Source organism: Odocoileus virginianus, chromosome 16, assembly GCF_023699985.2.
Source record: "Odocoileus virginianus isolate 20LAN1187 ecotype Illinois chromosome 16, Ovbor_1.2, whole genome shotgun sequence".
Taxonomy (NCBI): Eukaryota; Metazoa; Chordata; class Mammalia; order Artiodactyla; family Cervidae; genus Odocoileus; species Odocoileus virginianus.
Window position 1 is genome coordinate 18,353,353 of NC_069689.1, and position 24,235 is coordinate 18,377,587.

A 24,235-nucleotide genomic window follows, 5' to 3' on the forward strand; every position below is an offset into this window, starting at 1 on the left:
TAGTCTTTTAAGCTTAGAGATGGTTTGAGAACAAGAAGACTTAGAGGCATGACAGAAAACTTGTTTCTCAAAGGATTGACAAAGCAAGTACTTTCAAGAGGGGTTTCAATAAATTCCCAGAGGACAAATGCACGGTGTATTGAAAAGCCTGGCGGAGAACTGTGAGGGGTCATTTGTCTAATGACCAGGGTGAGAATGTCTGGGTTCTAGTCTTGGCTTGTCCACTTACTAATGCAGCATGTACGCCCCGGGGACAAACGACTTAGTATTTTCGAGTCTATTTCCTTAGTCGTAAAAGGATACTTGTCCTTTTTCTTGTAAAAGTAAGCTTGTAAAGGATACTTGTAATACTAGTCCCCACTACCTCAAAGGGTGGGGCTTTGGTGTTCAAAGGAAGCCAAGCATTTAACAAACTGTAAGGTGTTCCATAAATATGTGTTTTTGTTAATGCAACACTGAAATTGCAAACTCCCAGAAGAGAGGCATCTGGGGAGAGCGATTTGGCTCTCCCACGTGGCGACTGTGAGCTTCCCTCAGTTCTTATCCCAGGTTTATGGGACTATCTTGCTGAGGAAAACTTTTCAGTGTCTGACTTAAAAAAAAAAATCCTCTATATAACTAGCAAGATGGTGTTTGTAAACGTATCATACAGACACGGCTTAAGATAAACTGCCAATAAGTCACCCAAACGCCAAGACTGTTAAAAAAAAAAAAAAAAAAGGTATTTCCGTGGAGTTAGCCTTCGTTTTGACAAAGATGCACTGTGAGTTCTAGATCAGGTGCCGGCCGCCGAATGGAAACAAAAATTGGTAGAACCGGTCGTCCGGTAAAGTTGTTATTATAGTTCCATTCTGACAGATTTAAACGATTTGCCACAGTTCCCCGGAATAAGCAGGATAGGAGTAGCCAGCTCCGAGCAGAGAGCGGGAATAATGCGCGCGCACTCGACTCCGACCGCTCCCGGGTCCCGTGAGCGCGCCTCCCGGGCCAGCCCCGGCGCGCGCGCTGCCGGTGGTCCACGTGACCCCGGGCGGGGCGACGGCTGGGACGGGCGGGGGCTCGGGCCGGCTCCGCAGCGCCGCGCAGGCGCGTCAGGTCCCCGCTGAGCCGAGCCCCTCCTGCCAGCTCCAGGCGTCAAAATGGCGGCGAGGGGAACCTGGAGAAGCCCCGGAGCCTGAGCCACTGACAGGAGCTGAGAGGGGGGCGGTGGCGGCGACGGCGACGGCAGGAGGAGGATGGCCCGGGGCGCTGGCGCCGGTGCGGACGGCGGTGCTGGTGGTGGCGGCGGCGGGGGCGACGGCCGCGGTCCCAGCGGCGGCAGCAGCAGCAGCGGCGGGAGGAGCCTCCGGGGTGAGTGTCCCCCTCGATATCACCGAAGCTGTGAGGCGAGGCTGTGCCCGGCGCGGCGCTGGGCGTCCCGGCGGGGAAGGGGCTGCGCGTGAGCGGCGGGGGCGCAGGCCTGGGGCGCAGGGCTGGGGCCGGGCCGCTGCGAGAGGCGCGGGGCCAAGGAGCGGAGGGAGGCTGTGGTCCGTCTGGGGCTAAGGCGCGGCGGCGGCAGACTGACCGGTCCTGGTGCGCTCCGAGGGGCGGGCTGGACTGTGCGCCGCCGTCCCGGGGGCTGGAGCTGCGAGGTGTGGCGCTCCCGAGCTGGGATAGCGGCCGGAGGTGGCCGCAGAGGCGGCCCGGCCGGTTCCCGACTCAGGGCTCCGAGGGGCGGGACCCGCCGCTCCCTGGACGCCGCGAAACCGCTCCCGAGGCTCGGGCGCGCGTTTATCCGGGCTGCCGGGCTGCGACCGCCCCGGGGTGGGCGTGAGAGCAGCCGGCCGGCTTCGGGGGTAGGGGAGAGCAGGCCTGGGGACCGCTGCTCCCGGGTAGAACTTGGATTGTCCGGGTAAGTTACAGTTTCGGGGTCGAACTGGAATCAGTTCTTTCGTAGGTTGGGAGAGAGACGAGACAATACAGAGTGTCTTATAAAGAAGTCTGTGCTTCGAGTACTTGAAAGGCTAAAAGCGTGCATTTTTCAGCATCTCATTTGCACAGATGTTTACTAGCTTGCCCCGAAGATGAGAACTTTCTCACCGTTTGCTGGGGGGGAAGCTCTGAGCAGTGTTTGCTCCTCTTTTGAAATACAATAGCACCTCTTCATATACCAGCACAGATAATAAGTAATCTGGATTAGGCCTGATTTGCAGAAGCAGTCTTGGTTTTTACCAGAAATCTGTTCCCTCTGCTAAAATATCTTAGCGTGATAAAGAAATAGACATTTTTACAGAATTCCTTCGTTTTTTTCCAACTAACAATCTTTTGTCTCTCAATGGCATCCATTTCTTCTGGATTGCTGAAATCTATTACTTTCTTCCTAGAGATGTGGAAGAAAGATTTGAAATTGCAAGAATCATACGCGTTAATGGCAGCTGTGACGAAACTTGTCCTAGAATTTTGAAGTCAGAAAAACCTTGAGCGATCTGGTGTGACTTGTTTTAGAGCCGGGAAACTAGACTCGGAGATGAGCGACTCACTGTGGGTCCTGCAGCTGCCCAGGGATTGGACCAAAACGAGGATCTAGGCCTCTCTTCGCCCCATTTAGAGAGCACTTTTCGCTCACTGCTGAACCCCCTGTTCTTCATTGATTGCATTCTTCACCACCATCCTCACTGGGTCTTTGTGCAATAGACTTGAAAGGAGAAGTCAGAGAGTGCGCCTCACGCTGATTCTTGACAGTTGCTGTCAGTTACCACAAGTAACTGATGAAGATTTTTTCCTGACCTGAATTTAATAAAAACCAACTGACATTTCATTTAGAGTTTTCATAGGCCTGTGATTGTATTTCTGTCCAATTATAGCATTGCTCGTGTTTGCATGCATTCAGTAAAACCATAGGTTCATATTCTGTCCCGCAAAACCTAACTACTATGTTGTTTGGTTCAGCAATACCAGGTTTTAAAAAGGTTCTTTGTATCAGACTCTCATTTTAGGCTTTAAAATACGTGTGTTATACCACCTGGTTTCCACGTAGTCGCAGCAGTTTCTCTGTTGTGTGTCACAGTTTAACCTTCAGAGATAGTCATGCCACGTGATTCTGATTTCATTCTAGTCATTGAAACTCACACACCAAAGTTGTGCCTTGTGTTCAGTTACACAGGTGATTATTGAAGATCTGTTTTGTGTTTTGCAGTATTAAGTGCTGCAGAAGAAACAAGTGTAATATATAGACTTTGCCCTCAGAAAAGATAAGATGTACCCCTCTGATCCTAGAAAGCAGTCTAGTTAAAGTTCTGTCAGTACAAAGAATGCTGTACGTTTTCTGGTTAGAGGGAGATGAGTGAGGCCTCAGGAGTCTAAATAACTTCCTGGAACACTTGAGCTAGCTTCTGTGAGGGTTTAGATTTACAGAGAGATTGGAGCAGTTACTTTGTGAGGGAAAAGCAAGAGTATAAGATGGAGATTAGTTTTAAGGGAGGGGAAAAGAGGAAAACTTGAATGAGCTGACCACTGAAGTTCCTTGGGAAGACATTAGACTATTGAAAGGGTATCTATTTGTAGAAGGGTTTGAGTGCCAGATTGAGGAGATTTGGATTTTTATCCTCTTGTGCAAGATGTGGGGAGTCTTTGAAACTTTGGAGGCCAGACATTAATTTGATAAAACTGCCAAGATGCACCTGTCAGTGATCCGTTGATTGAGTTAGCATAAGGTTGAGTGGAATGAACCAGGGAAAATAGTAGCTGTTGCAGTACCTGGGTAGGAAGAGATGAGATCCTAACACTAAGAGTTTCTAGAAAAGATGCAGGGCAGGTATAATTTTGTTGTTGTTTTTATCATGATAAAATATACATAACATAAAATTTGCCCATTTTGCCAGTTTTAATCGTACAGTTCTGTGGCATTAAGTGCATCCGCTTTGTATTGCAACTGCTACCACCACCCCTTTCCAGAACTCTATTCATCTTTCCCAACTGAAACTCTGTACCCAGTAAACACTAACTCCCCACTTCCTTTTACACCCAGCCCATGACAACCACTTTTCTGCTTTCCGTCTCTATGAATGTGATTACTGGATGTATTTCCTATAAGTAGACTCATAGAATATTTGTCCTGGCTTATTTCACTTGGCATAATGTTCATCCAAGTTGTAGCATTTGTCAGAATGTCCTTCATATTTAAGGCTGAATAATATTCCATTGTATGTAATCTGTTAGTTGATACTTGTATGCTTCCACTTTTTGGCTCTTGGAATAATGTTACCATGTACCTAGATGTGCAGGTATCTGAGTCCCTGCTTTCATTTCATTTGGGTATATATCCAGAAAATTTTACATTCCCACCAGCATGTGTCAGAGTTCAGTTTCTTCACATCCTCACCAATACTTGTTAATTTCATTATTTTGGTAACATCCTTCCTAATGGGTATGAAGTGATATCTCATTGTGGTTTTCACTTGCATTTCTCTATGATATTAGCATCTCTTGTGCTTATCAGCCTTTTGAATTGGAGAAATAATCTATTTAAGTTCTTTGCCTATTTTTTAAATTAAGTTGTTTTTCTGTTGAGTTGTAGGAGCTCTTTGTATATTCTGGATACCAATCCCTTATCAGATACATGATTTTCAAATATTTTTGCCAGTCCATGCATTAGCTTTTCACTCTGTGGAGTGTATTTTGCTGCACAGAAGGTTTTAATTTTAACCAAGTCCAACTGATCTAGTATTTTCTTTTGTTTTGTTTATACTTTTGGTGTTATATCTGAGAAATCCAAATCTGCCAAATCCAGTGACATGAAGCTTTCCCCTTTTAAAACCCTTCTAAGAGTTTTCCCCTCAAAAACTCTTATAGTTAGGTCTTTACATGTGAATATCCAGTTTTTCCAATACCATTTGCTGAAAAGACTATCTTTTTTCCATTGAATGGTCTTGGCATCTTTGTCAAAAATCACTTGATCATACATTCAGGGATTTATTTTTGAAATCTTCTATTCCATTTGTCTGTAAGTCTGTCTTTATGCTGGTACCACACTTTTGATTACTCTAGCTTTATAGTAAGTTTTGAAATCAGAAGTATGAGGCCACCAACATTATTCTTTTTTGAAATTGTTTTGGCTATTTAGGGTCCCTTGAGATTGTTCCATATAAATTTTAGGATAGATTTAGATACAGATTTTCTATATCTGCAAAAAAATGTCATTGGGATTTTTTTGATAGGGATTGGATTGAATCTACAGATTCTTTGGAATAGTGATGACATCTTTTCCAGTCTTCCAATCTGTAAACAACAGATGTCTTTCATTTATTTGTGCTTAATTTCTTCCCACAACATTTCGTAGTTTTCAATGTAAAAGTCTTTCATCTCTTTGGTTAGGTTTACTCCTAAATATTCTTTTTGGTGATTATAAATGTGATTTCTTTTTTGGATTGTTCATTGTCACACAACACAACTCATTTTTACGTATTGATTTTGTATCCTGTAACCTTTCTGAATTCATTTATCCTAACAGGTTGTGTGTGTGTGTGATCTTAGAGTTTTTTATATATATGATAATGTTATCTTCAAACTGATAATTTTACTTCTTTCCAATTTGAATACCTTTTCTTTCTTTTTCTTGCCTAATTGCTCTGGCTAGGAGTTGCAGTATTACATTGAATAGAAATGATGAAAATGAATATCCTTGTCTTGTTCCTCATCTTAGCGAGAAAGCTTTCAGTCTTTGACCATTAAGTATGATGTTAACTGTGTATTTTTCATGTATAACCTTTATCATGTTGAGCTAGTTTCCTTATATTCCTGTTTTGTTGAGTGTATTCACAGGTATGTTTTAAGAAAAGAAAATTCATTTTCGGATCTGAGTTTCTGTCTGGTGAAAGTTTTGCAGTCATAAGCAATCCATTTTACCTGTCTGAGGCCTAATTTCCTCATCTGTAAGAAGAAAGAAGTACAGGCACACAGTGTTTTACATAGCAACTTTGCCACCTTGTATTTTTTATTCCATTCTTTCCCTACCTATTACCACTTCCTTACTATTCTGGACTGTTTATCGAATGGCCTACCAGCTGAATCGTTGCTGTTTGTTCTCCCACTTACCCTCTCCTTCTCTGCAGTTCTCTATATTGCTACCACACTTTAAAAAAAAAAAACCCAATTGAAGGATGTTACTTTTCTACCTAAAAAACTTGTGTTGTGTTCCCATTGTCTACTGGATAAAGTCCAAACTCACAGAAGTTTCGTAACTTTGTCCAACCTTAGATTTCCCGTCACTCCAGCCATGCTAAACGGTTTCTCTTGTTCCCTGTACTGTTTTTAGTGTGTTTATCCCAGTGTTTGGAGTTCTTTTTCATTGCCATCCAGGAGACTATGAGAAGATGACTCATCACCCATTTCAGCGGTAGATTTTGATTACACCAAGCCAATCAGCTCAAGGCAGTCCCCTGTAAATTATTATTTGTCCAAGTTAAACTGGACAAGGAAGGAGAGATTCTATTTTGGGGGAAGAAGATTTTTTTTTCCCCTGTTGTATGTGAACAAGGGAACAGTGCTAATAGCAACTGGCAGCTGTTTTGTGACCACAGGGAATGATGAAACACACCCTGAAGACAGCAGAACAGAGAGGTAGAATGAATGTAGGTCCATGATAATGTCATTTTAGACTCCTATTGTGCTGGGCCTGGGGCTTTCTCTATGGTGGGATTTCTGTTCATGAATAAATCCCTATTGTGTAAGCCAATTTGGGGTTATTTGCAATAAAAAGTCTCCTGATTCTTAAAGCCATCTTTATTCTTCAAGACCCAGTTCAAAAGTTACTTTTACCAGTAATCATATACTCACTCCCTTAGAACTTTGGACCTTTCTTCCAGTTCTTATTGTACTGTATTATCACCAGTTGCTTGTACGTTTGACTCCTCCACATAACTCTTCTGTACTTGGAGCAAAAACCTACAGGATGTGGCATAGTGTCTGGTAAATTGTAGAGAGTGAGTTGTTGGGATGAAATAATAGCATGAGAAAATGCTTTGTAAACAATCTTTTAGTAAATTTGAGGTAATTATTGTATTTAAAAGTAAAATGAGATGGAAAAATCAATTAGGCCAGGCATGCAAGGTGTTCTTTGCTTGCTCTTGTTTTCTAAAAATATTGACAAAGATTAAAAGTTTGACAATCTCCTCTGGCTACAATTCCTTAAATTTTATGAAAATCTTACCTACTAAAGCAGAAATCATGGAATGAGCAATAATGAATTGTGTTATTAGTGTGTGATTTCCTTTCTTCTTTAGGGGGAGACTGAATGCCAAAACAACTTCAAGTATAGTGTATTCTTTTCCCCTGTATTCTGAAATTGTGCTGTGTGCTAAGTCTCTCCAGTCATGTCTGACTCTTTGCAATCCCATGGATTGTGGCCTGCCAGCCTCCTCTGTCCATGGGATTCTCCAGGCAAGAATACTAGAGTGGGTTGCCATACCCTTTTCCAGGGGATCTTCCCAATCCAGGGATCGAACCCAAGTCTCCTGCATCGCAAGCGGATTCTTTACCTCTGAGCCACCAGGGAAGCCCATTCTGAAATTATATTTATTTAATTTCTGTTTTATCTGGAGTTTACTTTAGAGAAAAATTCTATAATATTCTTCTTAAGTCTTAATTATTCTTGTTGTCAGACTTTTCCCAGAATATTTCTTGCTTGCTTGAGACGAGACATGAGAATTTTCTGGTTAGCAAAAAAGCTTTGTGGCAGAACTAGGTGAGTTTGTAGTGATTGTTAGTAATAGCTTATGACAGAGAAATCTTATTTTATCCTTAATTACAGAGTCATAGTTCTGTCACATGCTTCAACAGTAAAGTCTGAGAAAGGAGGAAGGATGGGGAAGTAGAGTTAAAATTCCCAACCTAGTATATTTCTCCATCTGTTGGCTTCAGTCAAATAAAACTTTGACATGGTGATTTGTAGTTATTTTTAAAACAAGGTAAAGAAGAATATAGTACACATGAGAAATTGTAGTATCATGTGTTGGGATGAGCGTGCAAAGACAGATTTGTGAACAGCTTTCATGTTTTGATGTCTAGTTGTTTGTTACTTCTGTACCTTAGTTTCTGCATCCAGAAAATGAATAGTGTATCACCTTCCTTAGAGTTCTTCTTTGATTAATTTAAGTAGTCTATGTGAAAACACAGTATAGTGTTCTGAACAGAGATGCTCAGGCATCTCTTTTTTTCTCTATCAACTTTTCCACATTAAGTGAATATCTTTAATGCTGTTTGGATTTCAACTTTTGAGAATTGAAGCCAAGAATTCTCTTCTTTACGTGTGTATTCTTTCTGTCGTGTGAGCTTATTAACTCTTGAGTGAGAGCAAGTTTAAGCAAAAGTGTGTGTGTATGTCTAACAAAAATCTAAAGTGAAGTTCAAACTCCTGTTATGGGTCAAATGGCTTTTTGTTATCCAGCCTCTGCTGCTTCTCTGGACTCATATCTTTACTACTGCCAAACCCCTTCCCATTCACACTCTGCATATAGAATTGCTTTAAGTTCCTTAGTGAACCAAGTTTTGTTCTTTTCTTGGGCCTTCACATAGTCAGTTTCCTTTGCTGTTTAGAGCTTTATTTTGGTATCCCATCCCCTCCCCGCATTACCTTCACCAAGAAAAAAGTTCACACTTGTAGTCTTAGATCTTATCTCAGATGTTACTTTCTCAACAACCCCATAAGATGAATGCTTCATCATTAGACACAGAGAAGGTAAACAGTTTGCCCAGGATCACAAACCTTATAAATGGATTTGGATCCAAACCTAGATAGTTCAGCTCTAGAGTTCATCTTCACTAATTTGTGCTTCTTCTACATTGTAATTGTCTATTTACCTGCTTCTGTGTGTGTGTGTGTGCGTGTGTGTGCTAAGTCACTTCAGTCATGTCTGACTGTGTGTGACCCCATGGACTGTAGCCTGCCAGGCTCCTCTGTACATGGGTTTCTCCAGGCAAGAAGACTGGAGTGGGTGGCCATTTCCTTCTCCAGGGGATCTTCCCTACCCAGGGATCAAACCAGCATCTGTTACATCATTTCCTGCTTTGGCAGGCAGGTTCTTTACCACTAGCGCCACCTGGGGTCATTTTACCAGCTTGTCCTTGTATAATTTAAAAAAATATTTGACTGCACCCAGTCTTAGTTGCAGCATGTGGGATCTAGTTCCCTGACCAGCAATCAAACTGGGCCCCCCTGTATTGGGAGCATGGGGTCTTCACCACTGGGCCACCAGGGAAGTCCTATCCCTAATTAATTTTGAAGCAGAAATTACGTCTTGTCTTTTTCATTGTTATATACTTGTAAGCCTATTATTAGTACATAGTTCATGCTTGGAAAACATATAAATGAATGAAAATTCTCTTGAGAGCAGAATTTTTTAGTAAATTTCTCTTAGTACTTTTCACATAATGCATGTCAGTAAATAGTCTTTTCATGTTTATGATACAAAGTGAAAAGTATATGATCAAGTTCATTGTGTCTTTGAAATATTTTGCACTTTGTTCCAAAGGTAGTTCAAGCTCCATTTTTATAGTCACTGTTAACTCCTCCTGTTCTTTTATAGCAGTGTTACTTGGCATCTTAAACTGGTGCTTTCTTTTGTAGGCCTCCATTTCACACGGTATTCCAATGAACTATTAAAATATAGATTATTTGTAACTTCTTTCTAAATAGTACATAGGAGATTTTATAAATTATAAATTTTTAACTCGTATATGGACTCTAATCAATATCTATTAACCTTTTAATGGGTGTGACTGCTGTACATATTTGGAACTTAGAAAAAATAGAAGTACCCACATTTTAAACCTTGATGTATCCCAGAAGATAAGTGGTTTATCTGTTCACAGGTAAGTAATGATTTAAGGCATGCACGTTGTCATTCATGTATATGGGGAAAATTGGAATGTTGTATTTCAATGTACTTTTTCAAATAAGTAATGTCTTGAAGCTGTCCAGCCTGAAGCTGCCTCTATCCTAGAGATAGATAGAGACAGAGAACCAGAAAAGTTTTCTTTCCCCCTGAATGTTCTCTCTTTACCAAAGACTTTGCTTCTTTGGTTAATCATTCTCTCTTTTGTATCCGCTATGCTTTAGTACAGGGTTTCTCAACCTTGGCCCTACTGACATGTTGGACCAGATAATTCCTTGTTGTGGGGCACGGTCGTGTGCGTTGCAGAATGTTTAGCAGCATCCTCGGCCTCTACCCACTAGGTTGCAGTAGTGACCTTTCTCATCCCTACCTAGTGATAACCAAAAATGTCTCCAGGCATCCAGGCATGCCAGATGTCTCTGGGGGAGCAAAGTCACTGAGCTGAAAACTGATGCTTTACTGCATCTTCCCTCCTCATTTGTTAGGACATCTCCCTCTTTTTCATACACACACCTTTCCAGACTTTCACATCCTCTCTCCCACTATCTCACTTCTTGGCACCTTTTTACAGTCTTTCTCTGAAAAGAGTTATAAAACATCTGCTCACTCCAAGTTTTTTCCTTCCGCTTCAGTTTCTTCTCTTTAGTTGTATGAAACCACATTTTCCTGGTTTTCCTTTACATCTCTGGCAGCTCCGTTTTGGTCTCCTTTATCAGCTCTACTCACTCGGACAATGACATAATTTTTGCTTCTTTCTTTTTCTTACCTAGTCGACTCCTGCCTTTCTCGCTTCATTTCTTTGTACGTTGTCGTTCATATACCTGTTAATTCTTAAGTTGTTCTATTGAAACACCCTTACCTGTTCTTCTTTCTGTTTGAATTCTAACATTCTTCAAGAACAAAAGCAGATGTCATCTTCCCATGAAAGCTATTTTTAATCACTCTCCTCTAACTTCCATGCCATTGTCCTGTTCTCTCTCTCTGTATTCCACTTACAGTTTTGTGTTACTCAGGTACTGGAATATGTCCTGCCCCGACAGTAAGCTCATTTCTGTATCTCTGCCAGTACCTGGCTGAGTGCCCTGCACATAGTCGGTGCTCAGGTCGTTCTTAGAGCAATGCTGAGGAGGTAGCAGTAGAGTGGAAAGGATTTAGTAAAAAACAGTAATGACCTGAAAGGTTGCCAAAAGTAGGAGAAAAAGAAGAAAAATGAAGAAAAGTTAAAACTGATCATAGAATACATTCTCTCCTTTCATGGTTTCTGTGATATGGGCCTGATTGCATTCTCCATTCTAAGCACCTGATTTATTAAGGACCCGTTATGAGCCAGGCTGTCTTCAAGGTAATTGGAATACAAAGTTATTTGAAAAGGACACAGTGCCAGTACTGTAGGAACTTAATCTCTTTGCGGATGTAGAACTCTTAGCAATTATTTGCCCCTACAGAGTGGTAAGTACTGAAACTGAAGTGTATCCAAAACTTTCTGGTCACACAGAGGAAAGGGGCAACTTCTCATTTCAAAGTAAACCTCATTCATAGACCACTTCTTAACACGCAGCCCATTCTGGTCACTGCCCAGCTGATGCGTGTTTTCCATGGTTTCCTTAATTGTGTTCTTCCCCAGCTACCCAAACCTACGCATTTCCTGAGCCTCAGCACTTAGCCTTCCGTTCATTCTTTTATATCCTTTTCTTCAGGAAATGGATATATTGATGGTTTCAAGACTTCAGCTGATAACTTCCAAATCCATACCAGCTACAACAGAACATTTTCTGTTGTGAAATAATAGACAAGCATATAAACAATTTTAACTTACCTCTTTATTAAGTTATTTTAAATCTAACACCGCCATAGTCATGAAATGGAACAGTGTAAGCATGAGCAAGCTTCCCTGGTGGCACATCTGGTAAAGAATCTGACTGCAATGGGGGAGACCTGGGTTCTATCCCTGGGTTGGGAAGATCCCCCGGAAAAGGGAATGGCTACCCACTCCAAGTATTCTTGGGCTTCCCCTGTGGCCCAGCTGGTAAAGAATCCATCTGCAATGCAGAAGACCTGGGTTCAATCCCTGGGTTGGGAAGATTCCCTGGAGGAGCGCATGGCAACCCATTCCAGTTTTCTTGCCTGGAGAATCCTCATGGACAGAGGAGCCTGGCGGGCTACAGTCCACGTGTTCGCAAAGAGTTAGACACGACTGAGCACCTAAGCACAGCACAAACATGACCAAAGCCTCACTCAATGCCTCGTCTCAATCACAGTCGCTTTAAAGTTAGCTGCTATTCTGCTTTTTATGGTATTGCTTCTATAAAAAAAAAAAAAAGATGCTGTATACCTGAATACCAACTATATATTTTTTCCAAAACAGTGAAGTTTCATTTTGAGAGACTGGAAGACAGCAGTGGAGGGAGGCATCTCACTGTATTCCATTTTGTTCTTGCATTGAAATCCCCAAGAACATCCCTGGGTTCACTAGGAGGGCTGCTGCTGCTAAGTCACTCAGTCATGTCTGACTCTGTGTGACCCCATAGATGGCAGCCCACCGGGCTCCCCCGTCCCTGGATTCTCCAGGCAAGAATACTAGAGTGGATTGCCAGTTCCTACTACAATGCATGAAAATGAAGTGGCTCAGTTGTGTTCGACTCCTAGCGACCCCATGGACTGCATGCAGCCTACCAGACTCTTCCGTCCATGGGATTTTCCAGGCACGAGTACTGGAGTGGGGTGCCATGGCCCTCTCCGAGGAGGACTGAGTGTATGGTGATACTCATGGATATCATTTATTGCAGCATGGGATACAAAACAAAATCAGCAAAGAAAAAATGCCCATGAGGCAAAGTCCAAAGGGAAGCAGGCACAAGTTTCCAGGAGCGCTCTTGCTGGAGTCCCAGAGGTCACACTTAGTTCCTCCAGGATGGACTTGTGACAGCACGAGTGAAAGATTGTCTACTAGGGAAGCTCGTTAGAGTCTCAGTGGAGCACCTAGGGTTTTTATTGACAGGTGGTCATGTAGGCGTCCACTCTCTAACATGTATCAGAATTCCAGGCTCTCAGAAGAAAAGCAGATTTTGAGCATAAACCATACTGTTTGCACAAATGGTTTAAGTATACAGAGCTGTCCTTATCTCTTAAGGAGTGGTAGAAACAGAAAGTCCAAGGCCTTGAAGACCAGCCAGGGCCAGCCTTTCCAGCAGTTTTTAGGCTTGTTGTGCTTTTTTTCTGCCTGATACTTCTTAATTCAAAATATAAGTAAATGAAAACTCAGTTTTTGTATTGTATCATTTTCTCTTAAAATGTATCAGCACTAGCAGAATGCAGACCTTTACTTTGCACTCCCTTGCTGTCATATGACTGAAAGTATGTTCTATGGAACACTGTCCATGACCTGTTACTGGTTTTTCTTAGAAAGATTTTCATGATTAATTAAGGTTCAGGAAGATTGAATTAAGCACTTAAACAGATAACTTTCACAGGGCTCTCAGCCTTTTGGAGTGATGTGTGTGGCCTGGCTGCCTCCTCCCTGTCTTCCCTTGTCTTACAGTATCGTGCTTCCCCACTTGCCCTGCATCAGCTACTTTGGCCTTCTTGTTCTTCTGGAATTTGCTAAACTGTTGACTTTGCCTTAACTATCCAGCATCACATCACTACTACCTCTGCCAATAAATAATGTCAAGTGTTATTTGTGTTTCTATATTATTTATATTTATGTGTTTAAGATCTCTCTTCTGTATGCTGTATGTGTTCTTTTTATGTCTTGTGGCTTATTCATGTCAATAAATCAACTTATTCTTTCTCATAGCAACCATGCCTTTCATGGCATTTATCCCAGGGTATAATTTTATTTTTGTAATTATTTCCAAACTTGGAAAACTCAGCAGTGGCCACAGCACTGGAAAAGGTCAGTTTTCTTTCCAGCCCCAAAGAAGGGCAATGCCAAAGAATGTTCAAACTACCACACAGTTGCACTCATTTCACATGCTAGCTTCCCTCGTGGCTAGGCTGGTAAAGAATCTGCCTCAAGGCAGGAGACCTGGTTTCAATCCCTGGGTTGGGAAGATCCCCTGGAGGAGGGAAAGACTACCCACTCCAGTACTCTGGCCTGTAGAATTCCATGGACTACAGTCCATGGGGTTGCAAAGAGTCGGACACAACTACACGACTTTGACTCACATGCTAGCAAGGTAATGCTCAAAGTTCTTCAAGCTGGGCTTCGGCAGTGTGTGAACCAAGAACATCCAGATGTACAGACTGGATTTAGAAAAGACAGAGGAACCAGAGATCAAATTGCCAACATTTGTTGGATGATAGGGAAAGCAAGGAAGTTCCAGAAAAACATCTACTTCTGTTTCATTGACTTTGCTAAAGCCTTTGACTATGTGGAACACAACAAACTGGAAGATTCTTAAACAAGGTCATCCGGTATTCCCACCTCTTTATCTCCTGAGAAACTGTATGCAGGTCAAAAAGCAACAGTTAGAACCTTTCATGGAACAGACTAGTTCAAAATTGGGAAAGGAGTATGACAAGGCTGTATATTGTCACTCTGCTTATTTAACTTACATGCAGAGTACATTATGCAAGGTGCCCGGCTGGATGAAGCACCAGCTGGAATCAGGATTGCTGGGAGAAATATCAACAACCATTTAGAGGGATGGTAACGATGACCCTATATGTGAGACAGCAAAAGAGACACAATGTAAAAGACAGTCCCTTGGACTCTGTGGGAGAAGGTGAGGGTGGGATGATTTGAGAGGGTAGCATTGAAACGTGTATATTATCATCCGTGAAGTGAATAGCAGGTCCAGGTTCGATGCACGAGACAGGGTGCTCGGGGCTGGTGCACTGGGATGACCCTGAGGGATGGGATGGGGAGGGAGGGAGGGGGGAGGGGGCTCAGGATGGGGAACACATGTGCACCCGTGGCAGATTCATGTCAATGTTTGGCAAAAACCACTACAATATTGTAAAGTAATTAGCCTCCAATTAAAATAAATTAATTTTTTAAAAAGTAAGAAATATCAACAACCTCAGATATAAAGATGATATCACCCTAATGGCAGAAAGTGAAGAGGAACTAAAGAGTCTCTTGATGACCCTGAAAGAGGAAAGTGAAGGAAATGGCTTAAAACTCGGCATTCAAAAATCTAAGATTGTGTCATCCAGTCCCATCACTTCATGGCAAATAAAAGGGGAAAAAGTGGAAATAGTGACAGATTTTATTTTCTTGGGCTCAAAAATCACTGCCGATAGTGACTACAGCCATGAAATTAAAAGACGTTTGCTCCTTGGAAGGAAAGTTATGACCAACCTAGACAGCATGTTAAAAAGCAGAGACATCGTTTTGCCAACAAAGGTTTGTATAGCCAAAGGTACGGTTTTTCCAGTAGTCATGTACGGATGTGAGAGTTGGACCATAAAGAAGGCTGAGTGCCGAAGAATAGTTGCTTTCAGATTGCACTGGAGAAGACTCTTGAGAGTCCCTTGGACTGCAAGGAGATCAAACCAGTCAATCCTAAAGGAAATCAGCCCTGAATGTTCATTGGAAGGACTGATGCTGAAGCTCTATTTCTTTGGCCACAAGGAGTCTACTCATTGGGAAAAACCCTGATGCTGGGAAAGATTGAGGGTAGGAGTAGGGGACGACAGAGAATGAGAGGGGTGGATGGCATCACCAACTTAGTGAACATGAGTTTGAGCAAACTCTGGGAGATAGTGAAGGAACAGGGAAGCCTAGCATGCTACAGTCCATGGGGTGGCAAAGAGTTGACACTGTTTATTGACTAAGCAAGAACAATAGATTGTTTAAATGTCCATTTTTCTCACTTGATTGTAAGCAACATGAGAACCAAGATATTTTGCTCATAACTATAACCATCAACACTTAGCATAGGGCACATAGTTGGCACTTTTTAAGTGTAAAATACTTTACGTAGTCAGGATTTGTGGCCAGGAGTTTGTGCTTATTGTATATGTTTGATTGAACCTCTGTTATATTAATTCAGTGTTGGTGTACTGTATTAATTAGCCTAGAAGGAGAGATCAAGATTGATTTGTGACAATTCAAGGAAGATAATAAATTGTGACTTAGTCTAAGTGGTTTGCAGTGGGATTGGTGAACCACTTTGTTATAGAGGAGAAAGATGAGGGAAAGATGCCTGCAGTTTTGACACTGGATGTCCAGATGTCTTCAACAAACAACATATGAATAGATAAGGCTAATTGAGTTTCTTCTCCCCAAAAGCATCCTCCTGTTAATCAGAAAAAATATCCATTTTGTTTCCAGGCAACACCAGTTAATTTAATTATCTTCATATTAGGAATTAATAAATTTCTTAAAATTAGCACACTGAATTACTTAGTAATAGCTATGCTGTAAAACTCTTTATCTAATGTCAGCTTTCTACTGTGGTTGAGGAGTGTGTTTACCTACATAATCTAATTTGGAGAAGACAACAAAAATTAAGAGAAGTTTTTTGTATCTGATGTAAAAACGTTTACAGCAGGGAACGTGAAACCCAGATGTTACAAAAAGAAAAGTGAAAAAAGTGACTATATAAAAAATTTAAACACGACAAAAGCCATCATAGTTTTAAAAGGCTAATATAAATATTCTGCCTTGATATTTTAACATTAAAAAGTGTCACAAATTAATAAAAGGAACAGCTACATAGAAAAATAGCCAAAGAGTATAAAGAAAAGAGGCTAATAAATACACTGAGATTCAGTTTCTCTTATAATTTTTAATATGAAGATTAAAATGAGATCATTTTTCCCCCATCAGATTGACAAACATTAATAATGACCAGAGTTTTGATGTTCTCATGCAGAGTTGGTAGGAATGTAAATTTGCAACTTTCTGACCAATCTCCACATCAGAAATATATATACCCTTTTATCCAGTAATGCCATTTCCTGATACTTATTCTAATGGCATAGGTTACAGTGGTTAAAGATAGAGGTGAAAGGATTACAGGACTGTTTATAATATTGAAAAATTAGAAATGATTCTCAGTATGTTTTGGTAAAATAAATTATGGCATATTTACACAATATTTAGGGGTTTTTAAAAGATAAAGTAAAATTTATATTTGTCCGTGTTTCTCTATCTCTGATATATTATGAAATGAAAATAGCTTTTTATAGAACTCTTTGTAAAATATCCCTACCTAAAACTATTTAAAGTTGATTTATGTCAAAAATGCTAGGAAAGAACAGAATAGAAAGTCCAGAGATAAATCCACGAACCTATGGTCACCTTATCTTCGACAAAGGAGGCAAGGATATACAATGGAAAAAAGATAACCTCTTTAACAAGTGGTGCTGGGAAAACTGGTCAACCACCTGTAAAAGAATGAAACTAGAACACTTTCTAACACCATACACAAAAATAAACTCAAAATGGATTAAAGATCTAAATGTAAGACCAGAAACTATCAAACTCCTAGAGGAGAACATAGGCAAAACACTCTCCGACATAAATCACAGCAGGATCCTCTATGACCCACATCCCATAATTTCAGAAATAAAAGCAAAAATAAACAAATGGGACCTAATGAAACTTAAAAGCTTTTGTACAACAAAGGAAACTATAAGCAAGGTGAAAAGACAGCCCTCAGATTGGGAGAAAATAATAGCAAACGAAGCAACAGACAAAGGATTAATCTCAAAAATAAACAAGCAACTCCTCCAGCTCAACTCCAGAAAAATAAATGACCCAATCAAAAAATGGGCCAAAGAACTCAACAGACATTTCTCCAAGGAAGACATACAGATGGCTAACAAACACATGAAAAGATACTCAACATCACTCATTATCAGAGAAATGCAAATCAAAACCACAATGAGGTACCATTATACGCCAGTCAGGATGGCTGCTATCCAAAAGTCTACAAGCAATAAATGCTGGAGAGGGTGTGGAGAAAAGGGAACCCTCTTACACTGTTGGTGGGAATGCAAATTAGTACAGCCACTATGGAAAACAGTGCGGAGATTTCTTAAAAAGCTGGAAATAGAACTGCCATATGACCCAGCAATCCCACTTCTGGGCATACACACCAAGGAAACCAGATCTGAAAGAGACACGTGCACCCCAATGTTCATCGCAGCACTGTTATAATAGCCAGGACATGGAAGCAATCCAGATGCCCATCAGCAGACGAATGGATGAGGAAGCTGTGGTACATATACACCATGGAATATTATTCAGCCATTAAAAAGAATTCATTTGAATCAGTTCTAATGAGATGGATGAAACTGGAGCCCATTATACAGAGCGAAGTAAGCCAGAAAGATAAAGACCATTACAGTATACTAACACATATATATGGACTTTAGAAAGATGGTAACGATAACCCTATATGCAAAACAGAAAAAGAGACTCAGATGTATAGAACAGACTTGTGGACTCTGGGAGAAGGTGAGGGTGGGATGTTTCAAGAGAACAGCATTGAAACATGTATATTATCTAGGGTGAAACAGATCACCAGCCCAGGTTGGGTACATGAGACAAGTGCTCGGGCCTGGTGCACTGGGAAGACCCAGAGGGATCGGGTGGAGAGGGAGGTGGGAGGGGGGACTGGGATGGGGAATACATGTAAATCCATGGCTAATTCATTTCAATGTATGACAAAAACTACTGTAAGGATGTAAAGTAATTAGCCTCCAACTGATAAATGGAAAAAAAAAAAATGCTAGGAAAGTCGAAATAGTTATTAGCTGTCTTTATGAGGCAGATTTTAGGAAATTGCCTTTTGTTAAACTCTCCTGTGTTTTTTTTTCTTTTTTTTTTTTTAATTTAAATAGCAAATGTGTAATTCTCATAAGTGAATGGGAAAACGTAAGTTCTGGAGTGGGTAGGCCTGAGAAGATTTAGCATGTATTTTATTTGTATATTATGATCTATTCTATAACCTTTAAAATGCAGGGTCAAGAGTGTAAATCTCAACTTTTCAAACTCTAGTCACAGAAGGCAAAAACCCTTTTGTGGAGAGAAAGAGACAACTGAAAATTACAGAGATGCTAAAAATTATTGTTTCCATATTTTCAGTGAAGAAAAACATTCTATTTTAACCTTGTAAAATAGCAAAACTAAGAGGGGAGTGGGGGTACACTGATGGCAGTGCGTGTGTGCAGTCACCAAATAGCACGATTAGCTTTCTGTTCAAATCAGATTGTTGCTGTTGTTTAGTTGCTCAGTTGTGACCGGCTCTTTGCAGCCCCGTGGCTGCAAAATGCCAAGATTCCCTGTCCTTCACTGTCTCCCGCAGCTTGCTCAAACTCATGTCCAGTGAGTTGGTGATGCCATCCAGCCTTCTCGTCCTCTGTCGTCCCCTTCTCCTGCCTTCAATCTTTCCCAGCATCAGGATCTTTTTCAATGAGTCATACCTTCGCATCAGGTGCCAGAGTATTGGAGCTTCAGCATCAGTCCTTCCAGTGAATATTCAGGACTGATTTCCTTTAGGATTGACTGGTTTGATCTCCTTGCAGTCCAAGGGACTCTCAAGAGTCTTCTCCAACTCCACGGTTCAAAAGCATCAATTCTTTGGCACTCAGCTTTCTTTATAGCCCAACTCACACACCCATACGTGACTACTGGAAAAATCATAGCTTTGACTAGACGGACCTTTGTCAGCAAAGTAATGTCTCTGCTTTTTAATATGCTGTCCAGGTTGGTCAGCAGGAAGGACTCTGAGTCAGAATGATTGGCCAGACAACCTGGAATTAATCCCATCACCGTAAAACCCTGAAACTGCAAGCCACGTGGCAGAGCAGTTCTCCTGGGTTCCCTTACCCTATTGCTCTCCGCCCGGGTGCCGCTTCCCAGTAAAATCTCTTTGTCAGCACATGTGTCTCCTTGGATAGTTCATTTCCGAGTGTTAGACAAGAGCCCACTTTCATGCCCTGGAAGGGGTCCCCCTTCCTGCAGCAGTTAAACATAAGCATTGAATAATTATTTAGGGATTTAAAATTCAACAAAACTGATTGTCTGTTCTTTATGCAAAGGAAATGTGTGGGTATAGAGAAAAATAATTAGGTTAATAATATGGAAGTCCTGTAGCTAATGGTCAAATTTGGAAACAGCCCCCTAAAATATTGTGCTTAAATTCAAGATAATTCACATGCTTGATGTCTAGGAGTAAAACATGTGTAACATGGTTCACTTCCAGTTTTTGTTTTTTATTGACTATTTTCACTAAATGTTTGCCATTTTTATTCTTGGCTAACCTACTTAAATATTGATATTAATTTTAATGCACATCCAAATGCATAATAATTTTAAAGATTAAATGTACATTTAATTTTCATAAATGAGAAAATTGCTGCAGTTAACATTTCTAATAATTTAGTATCTCATTTAATCATTCTTTCACTGGTTTCAGTTTTCTTATCCTATTTAGAATGATGATCAGTAGTTTCCCTTGTGATTACTTCTGTGTTGTTCATGATTCCTTGAAGATTACCTTTTTAAAATCATTTGAAAAGCTAAGGCTTCACATATTTCAGACAATGCTGAATATACATTTAAAAGCAGACATTCTATTTAAGAAATTATTTATAACAAGAAATATTAAGAATACCAAGAATATATAGTATGAATTTGCACTAGAGTGAGAGTTCTAAGAACCAGACTCACCTCATTTATCAGCATTTTCCCCCTCATTTTCTAGTTTTAAAAATTCTAATTGTTATCCTTGAAAGAATGTCGCATAGACTGGTGGAATGGGATGTACTTTTAAAAACATCCTTTTTAAGAATTAGTTTTTAATAGGAAAAAAAATAGCAGGAGAGTAACAAGCTGCTTTAAATTATAATAGGTTATATTAGAAAAAGGCCACATGGGCTTAGTAAAATGCTCGTAAGCCAAACTCTAACAGATAATCTCTATTTGCAGTAACACAATTTCATTTTATAATAAAATGAAATTTAACAGATATCTTTATTTAAAATGAGTAAAAATGTTTTCTGACTGGTCGTTTTATTGGTGGTAGGTAGGTAAGGAAAGTACTGTTTTTATACATGATCTTAAGCTACTGACTACAGGTCCACAATGTCTTATCTATAATTTGAAATTCTAAAAGTACTGAAAGCCATTTTTTTTAGGGAGACTCATTTAATGGCAAACACTGATAATATGACCTGAATTCATTTGACAATAAAACCTAACCTGAAGTAACATAGCTTAGTCTAAATATTTAATATATTTTATTGCAAAATAGGGGATAATAATTTTGCAAAATATGGGATAATATGACAAACCTCTCTGGGCTGTTTCCATGGTATATAGTAAATATTTCATATATCATATTATTTTCTTTTAAAAGTGAGAGAAAGAGAAGGAAAGGAGTCTGAATTTTAGAATATACCTAGCTCCAAAGGTTTCTACCTGATAAAGAATTATGGACTTGTGTTCTGAATAACACTCTTAAACTAGTATTTTGAATTGATGGTGAACATTAAAATCTTACTGGTGAAACTAAAATTGAGAGACAATATAATATGTAGTACTTTATTGTTAAATTCTATAGATAGAGTTTAATTACCAAATATGTGGGAAGACTATATGAAAAGTAGAAAAGCTCACTGATTACTTTGTAGATACTAACTGTAAATAAATATATTACTTAAAATTAGATACTGGAGGAATTAGATAGGAGGAAGGTACTAGCAATTTCAGTATTTCTCAAAGTAGGGAGCCAGTGGATAGTAGCCAAAAAAGAGGGAATTTAGGGTATTATATAACAATATTATTAAAGTTACCTGTGGGGTAGGGAGAGACTAGGTTAAAGTAGACAGGGAGAGCAACTTGTCTTTGAGTATATCTTTTTTTATGGTTTTGACTTTAGATTCATCTAAACATTTTGCAGACATATATGGCAACATTAATTAAAAATATACTGCCTAAAAGTCAAAAGTGTACTTTCAGTTAGTGATGTAATCACCCAAAGCAAACCGTTCCAAGTGACTTACATACACAGTAATTTATAGATACCTTGAGTTGGGTAAATCCTAAGGGTGAAAAAGAATTGCCCCCCAGAAAGATTTTTGTTTATCATATTGTTGGTGATAGTTTGACATTTTAGTCTTGGCTATTGTGTGTATATTGTGAAATAAAATAAAAGAACAGTTATGAAGGCAGCTTTGAGAATAGGGTTTTGGCATGCGAGAAAGGAGAAACAGGTATAAAGTTAATGAGATTAAGTAAAAATTCTCTAAACCTGAGTTTGGATTAGAAGCATCAGTATATACTCATGTATGTATGTGTATGTATATACACATGTGTATGACATTTCCTAGCTCTGTACTAAAAAGGCAGTCAGCACCCCTTAGCACCCAGACTGTGGTTTCTAAATACCATTTCCCACTGAAAGGAAAGAGCCCCTTTAAATAGATGGCTGATTACAGGTCTAAGAAAAAGCTAAGATATGCCTAGAATAAGGTATAACCCTAGACGGCAAAGAAGCTCTCTGAGACAAGTAACAATGGTTACAAAGTCTTGGGAGCTAATATGAATAAGCTTCCACTGTTCAAATATGGTACAATTTGAGTGTCAGCAGCAGCAGCAGCAGGGATAACTACTGGAGAAGGCAATGGCAACCCACTCCAGTACTCTTGCCTGGAAAATCCCATGGACGGGGGAGCCTGGTAGGCTGCAGTCCATGGGGTTGCAAAGAGTCGGGCATGACTGAGCGACTTCATTTTCACTCTTCACTTTCACGCCTTGGAGAAGGAAGTGGCAACCCACTTCAGAGCTCTTGCCTGGAGAATCCCAGGGACGGGGGAACCTGGTGGGCTGTCATCTCTGGGATCGCACAGTGTCGGACACCACTGAAGCGACTTAGCAGCAGCAGTAGCAGCAGCAGGGATTCAGTTCAGTTCAGTCGCTCAGTCATGTCCGACTCTTTGCGACCCCATGAATTGCAGCACGCCTGGCCTCCCTGTCCATCACCAACTCCCAGAGTTTACTCAAACTCATGTCCGTCGAGTCGGTGATGCCATCCAGCCATCTCATCCTCTGTCGTCCCCTTCTCCTCCAGCCTTCAATTTTCCCAGAATCAGGGTCTTTTCCAGTGAGTCAACTCTTCGCATGAGGTGGCCAAAGTATTGGAGTTTCAGCTTCAGCACCAGTCCTTCCAATGAACACCCAGGACTGATCTCCTTTAGGATGGATTGGTTGGATCTCCTTGCAGTCCAAGGGACTCTCAAGAGTCTTCTCCCAACACCACGATTCGAAAGCATCAATTCTTCTGCGCTCGGCTTTCTTCACAGTCCAACTCTCACATCCATACATGACCACTGGAAAAACCATAGCCTTGACTAGATGGACCTTTGTTGGCAAAGTAGTGGCTCTGCTTTTTAATGTGCTCTCTAGGTTGGTCATAACTTTCCTTCTAAGGAGTGAGCTTCTTTTAATTTCATGATTGCAGTCACCATTTGCAGTGATTTTGGAGCCCAAGAAAATGAAGTCTGACACTGTTTCCACTGTTTCCCCATTTATTTGCCATGAAGTGATGGGACCAGATGCCATGATCTTAGTTTTCTGAATGTTGAGCTTTAAACCAACTTTTTCACTCCTCTTTCACTTTCATCAAGAGGCTTTTTAGTTCCTCTTCACTTTTCTGGCATAAGGGTGGTGTCATAGCAGGGATAACTACAAATAATTGAAACCCATCAAATATGTTTACATTTATGAACACATAATTGTTTTTAACTTTCTGATCATCTTTAGAGAAATGCTGGGATATTGTTGAAAATTAGTTGTTGTTTAGTTGCTGTGTCTGACTCTTTGCCACCCCCTGGACTGCAGCACTCCTAGGCTCCCCTCTCCTTCACTATCTCCCGGAGTTTGCTCAAATTCATGTCCATTGAGTTGGTGATGCTATCTAACCATTGCATCCTCTGCTGCCCCCTTTTCCTTTTGCCTTCAGTCATTCCCAGCATCGAGGTCTTTTCCAATGAGTTGATGCTTTGCATCAGGTGGCCAAAGTATGCTTCAATGACAGTCCTTCCAATGAATATTCAGGGTTGATTTCCGTTAGGATTGACTGGTTTGATCTTGCAGTCCAAGGGGCTCTGAAGAGTCTTCTCCAGCACCACATTTAAAAAGCATCAATTCTTTGGTGCTCAACCTTCTTTATGGTCCAACTCTCACGTCTGTACATGACTACTGGGAAAACTATAACTTTGACTATTCAGACCTTTGTTGGAAAAGTGATAGCTTTGCTTTTTAATATGCTGTTTAGGTTTGTCATAGCTTTCCTTGCAAGAAGCAAGAGTCTTTCTATTTAATGGCTGCAGTCACTGTAGTGATTTTGAAGCGAAAGAAAATTAATAAATAAAGGTAAAGAATCATTTATTCTGACCTTTCTGTG

General features: G+C 40.5%; 1 protein-coding gene across 4 annotated transcripts in view; it reads left to right on the forward strand.

The window, feature by feature from the left end:
- The first annotated feature begins 1,100 nt into the window (after positions 1-1,100).
- The window catches only part of BTBD7 (BTB domain containing 7), a 92,812-nt gene continuing 69,677 nt past the window's right edge, over positions 1,101-24,235 (forward strand). For all 4 annotated transcript variants that reach the window (XM_070477926.1, XM_070477925.1, XM_070477927.1 and 1 more), the window contains exon 1: positions 1,101-1,350. The gene's annotated coding sequence lies outside the window, so the exon portion shown is untranslated. The remainder of the gene's footprint in view (positions 1,351-24,235) is intronic.